We start from the raw sequence: 21,040 nt of genomic DNA on the forward strand, positions 1-21,040 counted from the left end.
GGAAATCAAGGCAAAATAGAAGGGCCTTAAACTTCCTACTTAGGGTGGCTTTGTTGTATTCAGGGTGGAAAAACAGGTCACAAGTTAAAGCTTTGTCTTTGTGTTATGAAGGCCACTTATCATACAAAGTAATAATTAATAACCTGATTAGAGATTCTTTCTTTTTAAAGATTTTATTTATTTACCTGAGAGTGAGAGAGCAAGTGAGAGAGAGAGCACAAGCAGTGGGGATAGGGCGAGGAAGAGGGACAAGCCGACTCCCTGCTAAGCAGGGAGCCGGACGTGGGGCTCAGTCCCAGGATCCCAGGATCATGACCTGAGCTGAAGGCAGACGCTCAACCAACTGAGCCACCCAGGCGCCCCCTGATTAAAGATTCTAACAAAGAAAATTATCAGTAATTTCCTTAGTTTGAAACCCCAAGTTTGGAAAATGCCTGCATAATTATGAAATTCACATAATTTATTTATTGCTTATTTTTGTTTGATAAAACCATACCAGATTAGTAAAGAATAGCTAATTATTTGGGGAATTATCTAATTGTTTTTTCTAATGATTTATGTGGAGGCTTTACAGGTTTATTGGTTAAGATATGAGACAGTAAAATTTATTTTTAAACAAAGTTTCTAGAATATCTTCAACCCCCTATATGTTGTTTTTGAAAACTCCACTAACAATGCCACTGCAGCTCATACAGACCGTGAGCTCCTCAGGACAAGGACGGTGGTCCGTTTACTATTGTAGTCACACCACCCAGCACAGCGCCTAGAACATGGCGGACATCGAGAAAAGTCTGTCTTTGATCCATACAGAAAATCATTCTCATTCCGACCTTGGTGGCTGCACCTTGCATTGCCCATTTGACTGCTGTTCTTATTTGTCACACTTGGATCCTAATAGCTTTTGGCCATCTTCAAAGGTATTACTCACCTTCAGAATAATAGGTAACAGTTTGGCATCACTAAGTCACTTACACTAATGCTACACTTTCGGAGGGTAACTCCCAAAGGAGAAAGAAAGAAAACACTTCCGAGAATCTGTTATAGACCAAGCACAGGTACTTTCATTACTGTCATCTTATTTAATCTTCTCATCAGTTTTGTAAAGTGAGCATAATTATGGCTCTTTTATAATTGAAGAAGCTACGGTTCAGAGAGGTTAAGTAAGTCACCCAAAGTCACACAGCTGGCTAGTATGTTTTAGAACTAAGATTTAACTTAGGTACCTTTGACTCAAAAGCCTACTTTGCACTGCTGTTGCTGTCTTGAAGAGGAGGTCCAGGGATGTTATAAGCAATGGAGACATCACTGGAGAGAGACATAACCCACCAATAGGAATACTGGGAAGGAGAGCACACTCGTTTCTCTGTGTAAATGCTAACAGGTTTGGTTACATCTCAGGCTGTGCTTCTTGGCAAGTTATTGCTCAATGCTGGTGCTATCCTAAGAAGAGCTGTCAGATCTTTTAGCCCCATGCCCACTTCTTGTGGTCCCAGAGTTCTGTTTACTGAGCACCACCCAAGTGATTGTGGGTCTGGGTGAGGCTGCCATCTTTTGAGAGGAGGCTGAAGGGCGGGGGTAGGGTTGATCAGGACGGGGACAGCTTAGAGCAGACGATCACGATGGAATTCTGACTCTGATGGGCTGGCCTTCACCTGGCCAGAGAGGACAGGGAGATCTGCAGCGGAGGGGCCCTGCCTTGGCACTGGTTCTGCCTTCCCAGAGGCCCGCGCTCCTGGTCGGGCCACCTCACCTTCCTGGAGGCCTCCTTTCTTATTTGCCAAACAGTGCGCATTGGGTCGGGTGACTGAAGAGCTTCTATCCAGCTCTAAGTTTCCATGTCTTTACAGATCTTAGGCTTGAGTCCCTGGGAGGAGCGCGGCATCGGGATCCAGTGCGGAACCAATAGGCTTCCTGTAGGGACCGGAAGGCGCATGTGCTCGCGTGCGCACCTGCACACGTTTGCGTGTGTCATTGCTGTCCTGCTGTGCATCTCGGAGTCCCTCAGTAGACTTAAGTGAGGGAAGAATCAGAAGTTCCGCACTTTGGTTTGGGGTAGATTTTACTCTGGCAGCTATTGCAGACGGTGCCCTAGCTGCTGCTGTTCTGATTACGCCCGGGGCCTGCCATGCGACAGTGCCTGGCCCTCCTGGTTAGCCCCATCACCGCGCCTTCCGGCGGGAGCTCAGGCCCCGCCGGCCACGAGGACATACCTCCCACAACTGCCTCCAGCTTCCCGCCAGCCGCCTGGAACGAAGAGGACTTTCTCTGACGCCCACTCAATAGACCGCGTGTGCCTGTTCCAGAGAGGCCACCGCTGTGTCTGCGGAGGCTGTTTTTAGAGACCACAGTCCCCTCACCAGAAGTTGCTTCTGTTTCTTGTATTTTGTAAGTCTTGTATTTTGTAAGCCAAAGTTGGTCTTTGGCTTCTGCCAGCTCACGTTTAGGGCAGGAGAAAACCCCACTCCTGCATATGGCTGCTCCTGAGAGGCCTGGGCCACGCTTGTGCGTGCGTGCTGATGGAAGGATCACCCCAGACAGACAGCCTGAGCCCCGAGAGCACCTCACACCTCGGGTCTGTGGGGTAACAGCAGATCATGCCACTCCGCACTCCAGGCCCCACTGGCCTGGTGTTCCACTCGGACTAAAACTTAGAGACCAGCCAGGACCTCTCCGATCCTTCCTTCTCTGGCCCTTCACTCCTGCTTCCCTTCCCACTGTGTTTCGGCCCTCTGTTCTGGAAGCCTTCCTCCACACACCATATGGCTGCCATGGCCTCTGCGGGAAGCCTCCTCGTCTTGGCCCTCCCTGCTCCCTTCAGCTCTCTGCTCAGTGCCATCCCTCTGACAGTCCTTTCCCGACCACCTTACCTAAGAAAGCAGCCTCTGTCCCTGTCAGTTCCCTTACCTGCCGGATGCTTCCTCACAGTGCTTGCCCGTAGCCCCATGTCTGCCCCGCTAGAGGATACACTCCACACGGCAGGGACTTTGTGTTATTCACGCCTGCATTCTCATTGCCAAACCACCAGCTGGCACAGAGAGCACACTCAATAAATATTCATAGGATGGATGAGTGAGTTATTGTAATTCTTGATCCATGCCCAAGTTATAAGGCCCTCCAGCCAACCACCATCCACTTCTCTTGACCCTAAACTGGTCTGGGCTTCCTCTCCCCAGGCCCAAGGGCCCCAGCTGACTATCACTCAAACATTTTTGCCCTACCCTCTGGAATTCTCATTGCGGGAAAACACACTCCCCTACATCGTCACTAAATCTTCCTCCTCCTTGCCTGAACTGAACCCTGGCTGTCACTCAAGAACACAGCTTCCCTGAAGCCCACTCAAGTAGGGCGGCTCCTTCTCCCGTAGCCACTATACCTTAGGGTCAGGAAGAATGGTTGTACCCTATCTTTGCAGCAGCCAGATTCAGAAACTCAGGCTAGACCTGGCCAGCAGCCATGGAACCTCAGCCTGGGAGGGGACAGACCAAACCAAGAAGAGGCCTGGGGTTGCCATTTGCAAGATTCTAGCTAAAGCATCCTCCATTAACCTAATAAACCTAGTGCTCAGTGGATTTCTCCCATGCCATCCATCTGCTACACTGGAAGCAGATGGAACTGGTTGCACATCTTTCTGTCCCCTCCCAATCGGTTATACAAACTCCCCAGTCCAAACCTCTAAGTCTTACACTTTTCTCATCCTTGGGCAGAATTTAACTCTGTTATGACTTTCATGAGTAAATACCAGAATCCAGGCAGCAAACACCTGAAAATCACACCAATCCTAGATCTCTGACCCTTGCTTCATGCTTTTTTTTTTTAAGTTATAAATACTGTCTGTAAATTGAGCGGGATTACGATTAAGTTGAATAAGAATTTATTCATTAAACTTCAGAGCATCAAAATTAAGTGGCTCAATAAAAAACAAATTATAAAGAAATATCTGCCCGATATTAAGCCTAAATCTTTGTGTAGGTCAAAAACATAAGTAGATGGAGGAAGGTCACATAAGTAAATTCACAGGTGACATATCTGTAATAAATATGAAATTGGAAAGTCATTAGTATAGGAAGTTAAGGCTAATATTTCTTTTGAAATTAGCAGCATGGGAGGCAACCTCTTCTTTCACCAACTACCTCCTGTTTCTTTTCTCAAGGAAAGAATTTAGGGATAGAAAAAGCTGATTTAATCGAAAACAGTTTCTGCTTCAACAATTATACTTGCCAGCAACAACTATTCTGTCTTTGATCATTTATTTTGTTTTTCCTGTCATATTACCAATGCAATAATTCTTTCTACCATTTGGTTATAATCCATGACCAGATGGCACTGGCAATTGTGAAAGGGAGAATGTTGGAAATGGGCAAGGTGGAGAAGCTGCTCCCCAAAAGGTGACCCACAGTTTAAATCTCAGGAGCCAAAGGAATGTTCCAAATGAGGGTTCACTCTGGGACAGCATTCCTGTCTGCTTGAGATTTGGTGAGGCAGAGTAGAGAGGTCATTCTTATAAGACTAGGCAGAGGTGACATTTGAGGAAGACTTTCCAGGTCCAGTACATAATTTAGCTCAGACAGTGTCCCAGATACTGACTGCTTATATAGGGACAGAGCTCAGAAACAGGGGCCAGATTGCTGACAAAAATGGTCCTGGTGTTGGAGTAAATAGACCAGTTAGACTTCATGCTGCAAGTTTCAGAAAACCCAACCAAATTGGGTTGCACAGTAGAGAATGGCTCTGCTTGGGTAATGCAAATGTCCCAAGGTAATCACACTTTACACACAGCTTGATCAAGGCCACAGCATTCCTCGGAGACTCTCCTGGCCCACTCTGGGCTCCTTACGCTGACTTCCCTCAGGATGGTGAACGACTACAGTAGCTCTAGGCATCCCACTAAAAGGAAGGGAGTAAAGGATGTCTTTTCCTAGAAGTCCACAGTATGTGACTTATCTGGTCTGCTTCATTAGTGGTTTGTCATGTGTCCACCTTTAACCAGTGGAATCTCACTGATTAGCCTAGGCCGGAGCCTTGGGACTGTATGCTTATTGTGGTGGTAAATTTTATATGTCAACTTGACTGGCCATAGGGTATTCAGATATTTGCTCAAACACTATTCTGGGTGTGTCTGTGAGAGTTTTTCTAAATGGGATTAACATTTCAGTTAGTAGACAGAGCAAAGCAGATTGTCCTTCCCAAGGTGGGTCGGCCTCAACCAATCAGTTGAAGGCCTGAGCAGAAAAAAGACAGACCTTCCCAGTGTAAGAGAGAATTCCTCCTGCCTAACAGCCTCTGAACTGGGACATTAGCTTTTTTCTGTCTTTGAACTCAGACGAAAACACTGGCTCTTCCTGGGGCTCAATCTTGCCAGCCTTCGAACTAGAACAACATCCTTGCCTCTCCTGGTTCTCAGGCCTTTGGACTTGGACTGCAACTGATCCATCAGCTCTCCTGGGTCTCCAGCTAGCCAAATCAGGGGCCAAAGGAATGAGCCTGCAGATCTTGGGACTCACCAACCTCCGTAGTCGCAGAGGCCCATTCCTTTATATATTTTCTTTTTATTTATATCTCTATATATATCCTATTCGTTCTGTTTCTCTGAGAACACCGACCGATACACTGTGGTTCAGGGGAACCAGAGGTGCTCAGAAAACTGATGCCTTAGCTCCGTCATAAGCTGATTGAACATGGCAGTGTCGTTCCTTTTTAGAAGGGAAGTCTATGTCCCCGGACACTCAGAGGAGCCTAGAACTCGTTCTAGACACACTGGCATGGAGAGTGGCCAGACCGAAGAGCAGGAAGCCACGCACTGTTGGGCCTGGCACAGAAGCTAGTTGGAGCCCAGCCTGCGCTGGTGAACTTCAGTGGATGTAACTAAAATGCAATAACATCGATGCCACTACCGTCATTGGTGCAAGGTGTGGAAGTGAGACCCCCTCTGCACTGACATGTTCAGTCCTCCTAAGAAACCTGAGAAGTGGGTCTGATTATCCATAATATACAGAGGAGGCAAAGGCATAGGAATTAAGTACCTTGCCCTTGCTTCTCTGAGGCAGAACTGGGGAAAACAGGCCCTCAGAGATGTGAACCTTGGTCTGGTTCGTTCTGTGATCTGGAACTTGTTCTTGTCATCCCTGCACTGTGAATTTAGACAGACCTACCCGGCATGGGTCAGGTCATATTTCATAGTCATCGCTGGCATTTGTGCTGCTAAAACTTTTTGTGGTTCCATATGTCATAGCATTCAGCGGGGAGGAGGCTGTTGGCAAAGTCACCCACTTTGCTATCTTTCTGGAAGCTTGTAATCTCTGTTTTTCTGTTGGCAAAAGTTTTAACACTGCAAGACTTTAAAGAATTTGGAGTAAGGGAATTCTCTCCACGTGCACTTTCTGGCAGCTGTCCCTGGGTGCTCCAGCAGCTGGGGGACGTAAAGAAATCAGGATCTGCAGCTGGTGACAGCACACTATTGCTGGTTCTGTTGGCATAAATATGGAACATGTGCTTGCTATCTTAATAATTCAATTCGTATTCCCCTTTCCCAATTTGTATAGAAAATAAAAGAAGTGTGCATATCCAATCAAAGACATTCAGTAAGAATGAACTGGAGAAACTATAAAATTGAACACACAAGTATGTAAGTTATTCTCTGTCACAGGGTAAATGTTTTCTTAGAAATGGCTTGTAACTCACCCTAGAAAAACAAAACAAAAATATCTCGGGTTACTAGTGCAAATTGATCTTTTAATAAGCCCCCAAATCACTGCCAAAACCATTGTCTCTATTTAAGTACCCATTTGCTGAACTATTCTAAGTTGAAACAGTCTCTAGAATCTTCGTGCCTGAATAACCTCAATGGACCCTTTGCAGAAAGATAAATGAGAAACCAAGCATATGTGTGAACTGGGCACACGGATGATTCATGTTCACATGGAACCAGAGACGGGTTGATCTCCACACTGTGTGCTCATGTGGGGGCTGAACATCAGCCACTCAGTTATATAAGGGTTTCTGCCACATCGCTCCCCTTCCCTTTAGAGTCAAACTTCGTAAACAGGGTTGGTGTAGACTTGGCTCCCTCCCCTCTGCGCCTCCTACTCATGCACCACTCAGTCCACTGAGTTCTGGCTTGCACGCGTGGTTCTGTAGAAGCTATGTTCTGGAACATCACCAGAGAGTAGAGACTCTTCTCTTTCCCGGTCTCTGCACCCCTCCCTGCCTGTGATGCTCTTGGCCGCTCCACTGGCCTCACTTCCTTGCTTGTTCTTCCCCCAATCTCCTCCTCAGCATCCCCTGTTGGCTCCTTTTCTTTTACCTTCTCCGTGAACTGTTGCCCAAGATTTCACCCTCAGACAGTCGTGTCCCACAGCAACCTTCACGTGCAAATGTCTCCCCCATTCACATATCCAAACCAGACCATCTCCTGGATTCTAGATTTGACTTCCTCTTTAGCATTTCATACTGAACCTGCCCAACATTGACCCCATTAGTTCTTATCTCCTTAAGTTTAGAGGTTGATTTAAGGATCATTGACGTTTTGATGACATCAGGTTTTTCCACCCAAGACAATGAGGGGAACTTTTCGGTCATTTATCTAGATCGTGTATGGTTGTTAAGCTTCGTGAAGAGAGTGTAGGTTGATGCTGGAAGGCTAGGAAATGGACTGTAGTGGACATTCGTTAAGATTCTGGCTGCCCTGTACTTTTCCCCTTCCCTGTTTTGTAAAATTTCCAGATTTATGAATCCTACAACCCCAAGAGAAACCTAGGAACTCACTTTGCCATATCAAGTAAGTCACAGGCAGGTGACTTTCATCCATCAGTCCTAGTCTATATACAAGTAAGAAATCTGGAACCAGAAGTTTCACATGGAATTTATCCTTGCTGGTGAGTGACAGCTGAGGCATGTAGTTCTTGGGGCGGAGGGTAGAGTCCGTCCCACCTACAAGTGACATTAGTGCTGACAGCAGTGGTAATTATAGCTACAGCTGTGTAAATGGTAGCATTCAGGGCTCAGTGACATCAGTGGCCCGGTTTTCCAAGCAGCTCTGTATAGCAACATGATTTGGGGTCTCTTCCTGGAAGTTTAGCCTTGAGCCTACTTCTTGACCCCATGTAATATCCTTTAAATGAACTCCTCTCCTGCCAATTTCTGTTGCTTGCAACAAGAACCTTGACTAACACGTCAGGGAAGTGTGAGTAGGAAAATAGTCCTGAATGAAAGTTCCATCCATGGGCACCATGAATATCCAGGTGGGCTGTGAACTGAACACATCTGGGGCGCCAGCCATGTAGACTGAGGTGTGAGTGGAAACTCTTAGAGATGAACAACTTCTCGTGTCCCAGGAACCCTTGCTACCGCATAGCTGCTGCTCTGTCTCTACCCTGATCTGATTGTACGTTGTACTTTATATTCAGCACTTGAAAAAAAGTCGTGGTAAAATACACATAACATCGAATTTACTATCTTAGCCATTTTTAAGAGTCTAGTTCAGTAACGTTAGGTATATCCACATTGTTGTACAACCACTGCCACTGTCCGTCTCCAGAACTTCTCATCGTCCCAACCTGAAACTCTGCCCCCAGTCCTCAGTCCCCCTCCCCCAGCCCCTGGTAACCACTGTTCTACCCTCCGTCTCTGTGAATTTGCCTACTCCGGATACACCCCAAATTTGGTGAAATCATACAATATTTGTCTTTTTGTGACTGGATTGTTTCATACAGCATAATGTCCTCGTGGCTCATCCATGTGTCAGAATGTCCTTCCTTGGGGCGCCTGGGTGGCACAGCGGTTAAGCGTCTGCCTTTGGGTCAGGGCGTGATCCCGGTGTTATGGGATCGAGCCCCACATCAGGCTCCTCTGCTGTGAGCCTGCTTCTTCCTCTCCCACTCCCCCTGCTTGTGTTCCCTCTCTTGCTGGCTGTCTCTATCTCTGTCGAATAAAATAAAAATAAAATCTTTAAAAAAAAAAAAGAATGTCCTTCCTTTTTAAGGCAAAGTGACATCCCACTGTGTGGGTGGACCACATCTTGTCTATCCATTTATCCATCTGTAAACATGTCGGTTGCTTACACCTTTTAGCTATTGTGGATAATGCTGGTACGAACATGAGTGTATATACTTGGCACATTTGCTACTAATAGTAGTGGCCATCCCTTATATCACACTTAGTATGTATCAGGCATTATTCTACCATATACGAGTCCCTTTAAACCTTGTGACAACTCTGTGAGTGGGAAGCTATCATTATCTGTATTTTACCAACAAGGAAACAAAGGGTTACAAAACACTCATAGGAGTTAGGGGACGTACTCTGGGGTACTTGAATCCTGGCGGTAGAACTGGGATGCAAATACTTGAGTCTCGCTCTTGAGTGTAGACGCTCCTCTGTGCTGCGTCTGAATACACTGCCTATGGGCCTTGGCCACTTCCTCGGAGGATTACAGTGACTTTGTTCGGTGTGCTCACCAGTGGTGTCCTGACCTTTGATGGCTGGTTCCTTCTTGCCATTTACATCCCAATTTAAATGTCTTTCCTCAGAAAGACCTTTTTTAAAAAAAAAAAAAAAGATTTTATGTATTTATTAGAGAGAGAGAGAGAGAGCACAAGCAGGGGGAGTGGCAGAGGGAGAGGGAGAAGCAGACTCCCCACCGAGCAGGGAGCCCAACACAGGGCTCCATCCCAGGACTCTGGGATCAGGACCTGAGCTGAAGGCAGACACTTAACTGACTGAGCCACCCACGCACCCCAGAAGGACCTTTTTTGACTCCCTAGTTTAGTTTGTCTTTACCATGGCACCTGTTTCAAATCCATACAAAGCCCCTATTACTCTCTACCATCTTAGTATTCATTTACTTTTTGTCCACCACCAGTCTCCCACTAAAATGTAAGGTCCAGGAAAGCATAGATCTGCACTAGCTTTATACTGTCATATCCCCAGTGCCTAGCACTCTGGTTAGCAAATTGTAGGTGCTCGATAAAGAGTTGTTGGCCATAACAGTGAATGAATGTATAAAGGAGTAAGCCTGGGCAACTTAGAATTTTACATTAAAAAAATCAGAAATAAAGCAGATGTTAATATGGGGAAATGCTCTCCATTGAGCCAAGGGTTTAAATAACCCAAGAGCTAAGCAGAATGGCTAAAGTGTTCTCTTATTTCTAATGACACTATTCTGATACCTTCTAGCTGCATTTGCTGATTAGATTAGCTATAATGCTGGCATTGTTTCTACTTTTTGGAATTGGAAAGGTTATGACAAAGTTGCTTATCCAGCTTCGTGAAAGTTAAGTATTTAGTTCCAAGAAACTTGAAGATTGTCTGTAATTTCAGCTGAAGTTAAAATGAGTGAAAGTTTTTCATCTTGCCCTCCAAATCAGGAGTGCAAAAGATACCTGGACAGGAAGCTCTGGTCACTCTGCTGCTAGTCATGGGGTCATCTGTGTCTCAGAGTCACTCCTGGATGGGAGGAAAAGCAAAGTCCTCAGAAGCATCTGCCTCTTTTCTCTCGCTCTTTATTGAGAAATTCCTGTGGAAAAGAAATCCCTATAGAAGAAAAAATTTCTGGGGCGCTTGGGTGGCTCAGTTGGTTAAGTGGCCGGGTCTTGGTTTCAGCTCAGGTCATAAACTCATAGGTCATGGGATCAAGCCCCACATCTGGCTCTGTGCTCAGGGGGTCTGCTTGAAGATCTTTCTCCCTCTGTACCTCCTGCCTCGTGCTCTCTCTCTCTTTTTCAAATAAATAAATAAATCTTAAGAAAAGAAAAGAAAAGAAAAGAAAAGAAGAGAAAAGAAAAGAAAAGAAAAAAGAAAAGAAAAGAAAAAACTTCTGTAGCAGAATTAGGAACAAACTTTTCTAGAATAGAAAAACAAAAAAACAAAAAACCTAAAGTAAGGAAACCACATGGCAGAAAACATTTGATTTTCTGTAAGGTCTTCTGTCCCTATCAGTATCTTTGGATACTGCCCAAACTAAGCTGACCATTTTCTTTTTCTCTCTCATATAAACATGTTTTTCCACCTGTAAAATAAAGAAAGTGCTTACTTTGGAGTTCATGAAGATAATAAGCACCACTGATGAACCTTGTTGACTGGGAGGTTCTCAGAGACCCTCTAATAGAAACAGAAACATAGAGTTTTATGTGTTTTAGCTGGTTAAGTACAGCTCTAAATCCAGGACGTAACTAAACTGTGGCACGTCAGCTAATGCAGGGAGCTTGAAAGTTAGGGTCCGGGTGTATTAGGAATTAGGATTTTCCTTTTGTAACTCAGGGCTAGGAATCCAGTTTGGAGAGAGTCAGTTGAAATCTGTTTTATGTCACTTCTAGAATCCAGATATTCTGCTCAGTGTCCTAAGGAACTAGCAAAGAACCCGGCTGCTAAGGAGTCAAGGAGCTGCCAAGGAGTAGGTTCCACTGGGAAATAATCGATTCAATTTTCCTCGTTAAAGCTGAATGAAATCCAATGTCGATACTGATTATAAACTTTGCAGACTGAACTCCTGGGATAAGAGCGATTCATCTTCGTGTGCCGGTTACAGCCTCGTGTCAGGCCAGTGCTCCGTCGCTGAGTGCCAGATGCAAACCTGAGTAGATGAGTGGTAAAGCACGTCTGCGACCGGGCAAGGACTCGGGAAAGTAGATGTCCCAAGGGATAGCACAAGTTACGGATTTTTGTTGTTGTATTCCTTCCTCGTTCTTGTTTTGATATCACTTGTGCAAAAAGAATGAAGCAAAGCTCTTTGTTAATGGAGAAAAATGACTATATGCAAACCAGCAGAATGTGAGACATTAAAACTCAAGGCCATCTGGGTCCTTGTGGCTCTGGTTATCCGTGGTTTGGTGCGGTGCCGCGTGGATATAAAGTGCTGGAACTAAGCCGGAGGTAATATCGTGAGATGGAAGGGGAGAGGCAGCGAGAGGGAAAGATCGTGTTCACAAGCAACAAAAAAATCTAGAATGTCCTGCTTAATCAAAAGGCAGTTGCCTGTCCCCCACCCCCAAGAAAAGAAGGCGGAAGCCAAGCAGAAGGCAGCTGAGAGAGCAGAGTTCAAGTCGGGTCCTCCCAAAGAGCAGGCGAGACTCCTCTCGTCCTTGTGCATTAGCCGGCCTGGGAGCTGGCACGTGAAGGATGTGTCCCCAAGGATGTGTCCCCAAGCAGGATGACCCCCATTAACCTTGCTGTGTTCTCAAGAACCACGAGCTTTCAGTCAGAAAATGGCAAGCTCTCTCCCTTTAATTCATACGTTGTTGAAGGGACCCTGGGTTCCTTGTCAAGCCACAGTTCTTAGTATTTCTGGTTTTTGTTAAAATACCATCTCTTGTGGCTGAAGGGAATGTGGAATAGTGTCTAGGAGGAGCACAATATCATTATCGTTGAACTTAATAATCAGCAAATGGATTTTTCCACTGGGTAGGCAGTGCCCAGCCTACAAGTGGGTCCCGTTCCAAAAGTTCTTTGGAACTTGGGATGAATTTTCCCACAGGAAATAGAAATAGGAATTAGACTCCCAGTTCCAGTCCACAAGAGCTGGTTTAATGCACAATCGAGCTGAGCTATAGTTATAGGGGCCATATTTTCTGAACCCCAAATTGAGATCCATGATTTGGCAAGTACATAGGTTCTTACCACAACAAAAGAACAGAACAGAATACTGAAATTGGGGTTATACTGGGAGATCCAGGAAGGCCTGTACTGTAGGACTTCAAACGCGGTGTGTAGACCCCAACGCCGAGCGTAACCATGGTCCTGCAGGAAAATGCATGTCCAGCTCCAACGTGGCACATCAGGGTCACGATCGTCCTGCCGCTGTCTGACCCCCGCGTTCCCCACCCCTGGCTTCATGCCTCCGGAGGGGGCCCCAGCACTGTGGGGAGGCCTGGCTGGCCCCACAACTCTGTTCCCATGGCTGGCTCCTTCATTCCTCCCTCTTGAAAGCCTCGTGCCATCCAAGGTTCGGGAATAATCCCAGTCTCAATCTACGGACCTCTGGGGCCTGGCCGAGGATCACCAGCCATCTTGCCCATCCCACACTAACTTTGCGAACTGGTCGCAGCCACTGGTCTCATCACTTGGTCCCTGCTCTACTCCTGTTCCGGAAACTTAGACTTTATCTGAGCCACTGTGGCTGGAACCCTACAGCTGGCTGCCTGTGCACCTGTACCTCTGCTCGTGCCAGCTCTCACCCCACAGCTGACCCCCTCTAGCTCGTTTGCTGACACTGAAGACCTTCAGCCTCGGGGCTCCATGCTGCCAGCCCCTAAACCAAACAGTGTCAAGACAGGAAGGACTTTGGAGACAGACTCACCCTGGCTGAGTTCTAACTAAGCCATTTGCTCACTGTGAGTCTTTCAACAAAGTCAACAAATCTTTCTGAACCCCAGTTTCCTTATGCTTGAAACGAGGATGATAATAACAGCTCCGATACTTGTAATGCTTACCATGTGCAAATACCATCATAAGGGCTTTATGTGTGTTCGTTCATTGAAACCTCACAATAACAGTCTGAAGTTAACACTATTATTTTCCCATTTTACAAATGAGGAATGGGAGGCCTCTGGCACTTGAGTACTTTGCTTAAAGAAACAGTTTAGTAAGTGATGGAGCTAAGATTCTAAGCCAGCGCGAGTGCAGACCCGCCGCACCATCGGCCTCCGGAGACACGGTGTGAAGCCAAGCGCAGTGTCCAGCGCGCGGGGCCTCAGTAACCAGTCCTGGCTACTAGCTGGGACTGCCCAGCCGTGTCTCCATTTCCCGGTAGATGTGCTTGGGAAATACTTGTTGCCTGATCGAAGGTCATGTTACTAAATCCACAATCCTGCCGTCTGTCCCTACAGCCTTCCCTCCTCTACCCCACGTCTGCAGTCCTGACTGTGTAAGTGGTTTTCAGCCCGGGTTGGTTCGTCTGTTCCTTTACTTATTTAGGCAATTATTAAAGAAATGACTATTCTGGAGACTGTAGGCACAACAGTTTGCAAGATGGACAGTGCCTCTGTCCTCTCAGTGTTTACAGTTTAGAGGGAAAACCCATCAGATCATCACTCAGTGAACGTAAAATTACAGTTGGCAAGTGCTCTGAGGCGGGTGTAGAGTGCCTATCATGGTGTCTGATGTAACAGGAGAATCAGGGAGGGGTTCTTGGAGGAAGTGATATTTATTTGAGAACTGAAGAATGAGTAGGAAGCAGTGGAAGATGAGAGAGAGAACATTCCTGTCAGTAAGAACAACACGTGCAAAGGCCCTGTGGTAGAAGGTAGCAGGATGTGTAGAAGGCCAGTGTGGCTACAGCAGAAATTGTATGGCATGAAATGAGTCTGGAGGTATAAATAGGGGCTGGACCATCCAAGGCCTTGGAAACCACAGTGGGGTTTTATCTTTATACCAAGAACGCTAGGGAACGATTGTAGGGTTTGAAACAGAGGTAAGGTTGGGGAGGGGATGACATGATCCAGGATACTCTTGGAAAAGATCACTCTGGCTTCATGATGCAGAACGAATTGGAGAAGTCAGAGAAGGAGAGAAGAAAAGGGTTCTGGTCTGGACTTTTACACTTGAAAGACTCTGGTTGAACTTTCTTTGCTGACCTGGTTGCTCATTGCTCTCAGGGAGTTTTTCTGGAAGGTTTAGCTGAGAATCCTGACTTGAGACTTAAAATGCTCCGATGTCTAATGATTCTGATTTGGGGGTGGGGGAGTCCTCAGGGTTTGAGGGAGAGGCCCTTTCTATCAGGTATGATGTCCAGCACTTTCCTGGTTCCCGCTTCTGTCCCTCAGGTGACGATGGTGATTCTTGGGCATAGCCATGTGCCTTTTTCACTAAGTCACAAAGTCAGGCTGTATCCCCAGCCAGCATCTCTTTAAAGATGCTACGACTCTCAGATTAATATCTGACAGTGTTTCTTGCTTTGGGATCGATTTGTAAACACCGATGTCTCAGAAAAGAAATGACACCAGAAATGAGAAGTAATTCCACATTAAAATATGCAAGAACACCAAACTGCAGGAGAACATAGAGAATTCTGAAAAATCTTGCTTCTTAGGTTCCTTACCTACAACAGGCCAATCTAAATCCCAAACCCTTTTAACCCCAAAGTTCAGCTTTGCCTTATGACCATCTGTCTCCTTTAGCTCTGTATGTCAGAGTAGAAATACCTAGAATAAGATTCTTAAAACATACCCCAAAAGTTTTACTGCTATAAACAGACCACTAGGGACAACACAGCAAATGGGAAAGTCTCCTGCTATGGAATGAATGGCCCGTGAAGAGATTAATTAGGTACCGAGGACTTACCAGAAATTAAAACAAAGAGTTGGACACGCTGCTTGATCCCGATCACTTGGCACCATCACACGCCTCATTGCTTCAAAATGAATAAAATGCTCAAAAGGCACATTCTCACCCAATAAATACAGAATGGGGTAGGAAGGGAAAATTGGACTCATTGTGCACATTTGCAGTTGGGAATTTGAGCCCAGCCAGACCCTGGAATCCATTAGCCTTGACATGCCATATATCATTGCAGAAGGTAATTTCCCCTTAAATTTGCAATTAGGCCTGGGATTTGGCCCTCGACCCTGATGTCACAGAGTATCAATTATCCCGCTTGGCATACCGTGTACCGTACCCCGTAACAAGCAGAGTCATCTTCTGGGTTTTGCAGCATTCGGAGTCCAGTGCACCGGCTAATTTTATGCTTTTCCATCTCCCGTGGGTTGTTCCTATTGTTTCCTCTGCTTAAGGCTTATCTCCCTCCAAAGATGAAACCAACCTCCTTGAGGTTTGGAAAACCAGCTCCAAAGTGCCTCTTTTCCTGCCTCCTCATCTCCTAGAGACACCCGTGCCTCCTAGTAAGTTCTCAAGAATTCCTTCTGTCATTCCAAGAGTTCGGTCAGCCTCCAGGACATAAAGGAGGAAAAGTTCTATGTGAAGGCAAGTATGTGTTGTTCTACACACTCATTCAAGCATTTGTTTTCTGCCCATCATATTCTAGGTGCTGTGGATATAAAGAGGAGTCTCCAAGAACTCCATTTTGTCCTTGTCATTTCCTTTCAAGTCAATCTATCCAAGACACACAGTAGAGACCAACACGATTTTTTTCTAACATAAAGTGAAGAGATGCGTTCCTCACTTGAGTTCACTAATTGTCTGGAAAGGCCTTCTCTTGTTTTATTTTTTTTCCCACTTCTTCCTCACTCCCCACTCTCACTAACCCTTCTCCCGCGACCCTTAAGCGTCTGCTCTGATACATTTGGCACACGTCGCTGGATCCGTACAGATCACTGTAGAATACAGAGCATGATTATGTCAACATAGGTGTTTGAAATTTACGGCAACAGCCATAGTAACAGTGTGCTGTAGGGGTCATCCTGTTTCTTACTTTTTAACAAATGGCAGGCTGGGTTTAAAGACCAATGGATGGGGGCGCCTGGCTGGCTCAGTTGGTAGAGTGTGCCACTCTTGATCTCAGGGTTGTGATTTCGAGCCCCACGTTGGCCGTAGAGATTATTATTTTTTTTTTTTAAATAGAAATCTTGGGGCGCCTGGGTGGCTCAGTCGTTAAGCGTCTGCCTTCGACTCAGGGCGTGATCCCAGCGTTCTGGGATCAAGCCCCGCATCAGGCTCCTCTGCTGGGAGCCTGCTTCTTCCTCTCCCACTCCCACTCCCACTGCTTGTCTCTTTCTCACTGGCTATCTCTCTCACTGGCTGTTTCTGTGTCAAATAAATAAATAAAATCTTTAAAAAAAAAATAAAAATAGAAATCTTTAAGAAATAAATAAAGACCAGTGGATGTTTCTGATGGTTCCTCTGGCTTATTCCTCCGTCTACTTCAGTCTCTCAGGGGCAGCCACTGTTCTTCCCATCTGTTCCCCGTGTTAAGCCCCAGGCTGCCTTCCACTCTCCCACCCACAGAGAATGCTGCGACCAGTCACCTCAGCCTTGTTCCTTCCACTGTGCTCCCCGGGAGTCTCCCCTAAAAGCGGGATTTACAGGTCACAGGTCGTATGCTCACCTACTTTCACTGAGTTCTGCTGCCCCATTGCCCTCAGATGGCTGCCCCAACTCCACTCACAGTGGCCCTTCGCTGTCTTCATGTTATCAGCTTGGTACCTAGAATCACAGCAGCAGTAATGCCTGCTGCCATTTATTGAACATCTGCTACCTGCCAAGCTCCACGCTAGTTGCGTCATGCGCAGAATCCAAAATACTTACATCTTTGCAAGGTGTGTATCAACATCTCCTTGACAGGTGAGGATAGTGGGATTCAGAAAGGGTGAGTTCTCATCCAGGGGCACACAGCTGTTCTGTGACCAAGGCAGATTTGAGCTGATATCAATCACTGGTACTGAGTTTAGTGTAACTTGAAAAATATGTACTATCGAATGTGCTTGGTTCGTTTTATTAAAATCATATAACTAACTGTGACGGGGGAGGGTGACAGTGGTCGAGAACTCTCCTCCAGATGAGTGAGTAACATTCTGCAGAGTTTTGCCCATCATAGTGGGGTGCTCAGAGAGCCACAGAAATCCTTACATGCAACTAGACCGGAACTAAAACTGAGATCTTCTCATCACTCCCACATAAATACAATGACAACAAAAACCAAAAACTCCTAAGTAGTCTCAGTAGGGACAGGCTGTCTTTTCTAGAGATGTCTTTAATCTATTAGAATAGTATTTTTGTACAATTTTTTCTCAGGGCTTTAGAGTATAAATCTAAATGGTTAATGGTTGGAATAGCCCAAGCTTTCTAAGATGGACTAGAAACGACAGCTTCCGCTCAAGGGTGAAAAGTTATTTAATAAAAAACTTTTATAGAGGCAAAGATGAATGAGGCACTCTGCAGCCTCGAGGTGCTTACAACCTAGGAGAGAAAGGCATCAGTAAATAATTTGGGCACCGAGCAGGTCCTGCACCAGCAAATGGAGAGTTCCCAGAAAACAGAATGGAAGACACGGAAGCCCAGCGACAAAGGCAGGGAGTATCAGCTCCTGGCATCAAAAGGGTGCCTTGCCCCTGTGTCAGCCTCAGCTCTGCCTCCTCGGGCAATGTGAGAAAATGAGGACCTACGAATCACGAACGAGCCGGTGGGGTCAAGGAGGGTGGATCGAGCTTGAGCTAGAGGGTACCAGGTCATTCAGGGAACGATGGGGGACCCCAACCTCAGAGACAAATGGTGACCTCCCTCTGCTTGCAGGTGGTTGGAATTTTGTTGGATTCCCCTAAATTTTTGACCTGTCCTCCTTCGTCATTTGTGTTAAGAATGATATTTCAGGTGTCGGGGGAGCTCATTTTGTAACATTAATCAGAGTGGATTAAAACTCTGCTTTCTTCTGATCTGTCCTGCAAGGGTTGCTTGGGAAATCAAAGGGAGTCACTTTTCAGACACAAAGCCTGCACTTACTGGTTTGAAATACCCCGTTCAGCCAAATGGTGATTAGACTGATTCCACCTGCTACTTCAGAATTACAAAGTTTTAACTGCTCATTTCCTGACTGCTCTATCCCTTGTCACTGGGCACAAATAGTCCCCATCTAGAGACCAGGTGCTTTTCTGACATTTTCCTCAAAGCAGGGCAGGGGTCCAATTAAGCGTTCCATGGATTTCCGCCACATCTATTCATCTGTGCAGTTTGCAAGAGCCCACTGCGCCGTGCCCAGCACCTGTGTTACCTGCTCTAAAAATGAAGTTTCGGCTTAACGAGCATTTTCTTCCTGCGCCGCCTGTTCCTTAGGAAGGGGGGAGGGCAGAGAGCGAGCACTGTGACTAGAATTGTAATGAGCTCCCAAACCTGTTCCTAATTATCTTCCGTAACTTAGCAACGTACTGGATGAGAGGAGAAAGGAGCAGACCGATTTGAATTCATTGGTAAGATGTGGGTGGGAGTAGGGGCTCGGGCACCCCGGCGCTCCGGGTACAATGTGAGGAGGCGTTTGCCGGGTGCAGCTCAGCTTCTGTAGATGAACAAGGGACGGAGGAGGAGCGAGCCCACGAGAGGTGGGGAAGTTGCTTGCATTGCTACTTTAAGATTGGTAGAATGCCCAGGAAGTGAATCTGCTTCCCTCGCTATTCCCTGCAAACCGTGTGCAGCCATGGGCTGGCCAACAGTGATTCCAGCGCACTGAGCAACGTCTGTCTGCCCCCCAGCCCTCTGAGCACTGCATGGTCTCCCTTTCAAACCGTCGGGGTATCTGTGCTGGCTTGTGTCTCTTCTGGGAAGAAATGTGCTCTGCATTTCTTTAGCTGCATGTGAGTTTCAGTCGACTCCCCAGTGCCCATCAGATTTGCAGAGAGCACAACATGGGAATGATGGCCAGTGTGATCGTTGCCAGGTCTTGAATGCAGACCTAAAATCAAGGAGACACATTAACAGCCACTTATTTCCATTTGAAAATTCAAGTATAGGGTCGGAGGGAGTCTAGCTTGGTAACAATTTATGAGGAAAAGATTTGGGCATTGTGTTGAATCACAAACTAAATATAAAACCTGAAAATGACAAGGGTGATAAACACCTAGCTCAGTCTCATGTGTCCCCTTAGAAGCGTGGGATCAGGTCAAGGGGAGACAGCTGTTTTGTTTTGAGCATTAACCCCAGAAACCCTAATGCCGAGTGTGCGATCTGGCTCTGGGTCTACTTTTTAATAAGCGACATTGACTGACTTGAGAATGTCCAAGAGAAGAGGGCTGAGTTTGGAAGCCCTGTTACATAGGGACAGCCGCAGAAATTGGGGGTGTTTGGCCCAAAACTAGAAGCCCGAGGGACCTTCGCTTCAAGAGGGAGTCTCCGTCATCGACAGGAATGTGCCTTTTATAGATGTTGAATTTGTCCCTGCCTGACTTTTCCTTCACTCCCGTGTGGCCCAGCTCCCTTTGCGGGGAGAGCTTTCCTCACACCCCGCGGGCTTGTGCCAGGCAGCTCACTGTTACTCAGGGTTAGCCCTGCTGCTGCTGGCCTTTCTGTGGCTGGAGCCTTCTTGCTCCTGCCCAGGTGAGGAGCAGAGAGCCATTTAGGGCCCAACGCGTTCACTAGCTCTTGGGGTTACCGAGTCCCAGGGCGCTGTTAATATCTCAGTGTCTTAACCAGATCAGAACCATGTGATAAACTCCACAGGCTCAGAGTGCTAGCTCTCAGAGAGCCCAGGGAAGGATTCATGGAAGAAAGGGGGTTTAAAAGAAGGTCAGATTTAAAAAGCAAAGAGGGGGAGGGAGAAGCCCTGGGCTGGACGAATGTTACTGCTAGGTGGTCTGACTATAAGGATAGCCGGAGAAGGCTGTGGGAAAAGGTCAAATGGTAGAAAGCCTTAAATGCCATATGAGTGGTTCGACTTTTGTTACGTAGGCAAGGGGTAGGGTTGTCAGATTTGGCAAATAAAATACGACGCCCAGTTAAATTTGAATTTCCGATCAATAACAAATAACTTAGTAGAATTATGTCCTAAATATTGCACGGGACATAGTCAGATTAAAAAAAAATATTTGTTGTTTATTTGAAATTCAAACTTAATGGGGCATCCGGTACTTTAATCTGGTAACTCGTGCAAGGGGAAGTCACTGGAGTTTTATAATTCAGTTCTGACTTTATCTACCTGGCCAGCGTCGGATCCCACAGGTTGAGAGCTCCGATCCCACAAGACTGCTCCTCCCCCCAGATGTCCATCTCGAGTCCAGGTTATCACACCAGCTATAAATCAGAGGCTCCCACAACCCCCTCCCTGGTTCAATAATTTGCTAAAATAGTTTATAGAATTCAGGCAAACAGTTTATTTAGGAGAGTACCAGTTTAAGATGAAAGCATACAGCTCGGAACAGCCAGATGGAAGAGACGCACAGGGCAAGGTGTGGGGGAGAGGGTGTGGAGCTTCCAGTTCTCTCTGATGTTGCCTGCCTCCCGGCACCTCCATCCATATACCAACCTGGAAGCTCTCTGAACCCCTTCAGTTAGGGTTTTTTATGGAACCTTCCTTATGTGGGCGTGATTGATTGAAGCCTTGGCCATTGGTGATTAACTCAACCTCCAGCCTGCCTTCCCTTCTCAGAAGTCAGGAGGTGGGGCTCAAAGTTCC

The 21,040-nt window shown here is 46.4% G+C and overlaps 1 protein-coding gene across 1 annotated transcript in view; it reads left to right on the top strand.

Annotated features, from left to right (window-relative positions):
- SPATA13 (spermatogenesis associated 13) overlaps positions 1-21,040 on the top strand; it is a 330,909-nt gene that overhangs the window by 79,205 nt on the left and 230,664 nt on the right. The gene's annotated exons all lie outside the window — the stretch shown is intronic.

The sequence above is a fragment of the Ursus arctos genome, unplaced genomic scaffold, assembly GCF_023065955.2.
Source record: "Ursus arctos isolate Adak ecotype North America unplaced genomic scaffold, UrsArc2.0 scaffold_10, whole genome shotgun sequence".
Classification (NCBI taxonomy): Eukaryota; Metazoa; Chordata; class Mammalia; order Carnivora; family Ursidae; genus Ursus; species Ursus arctos.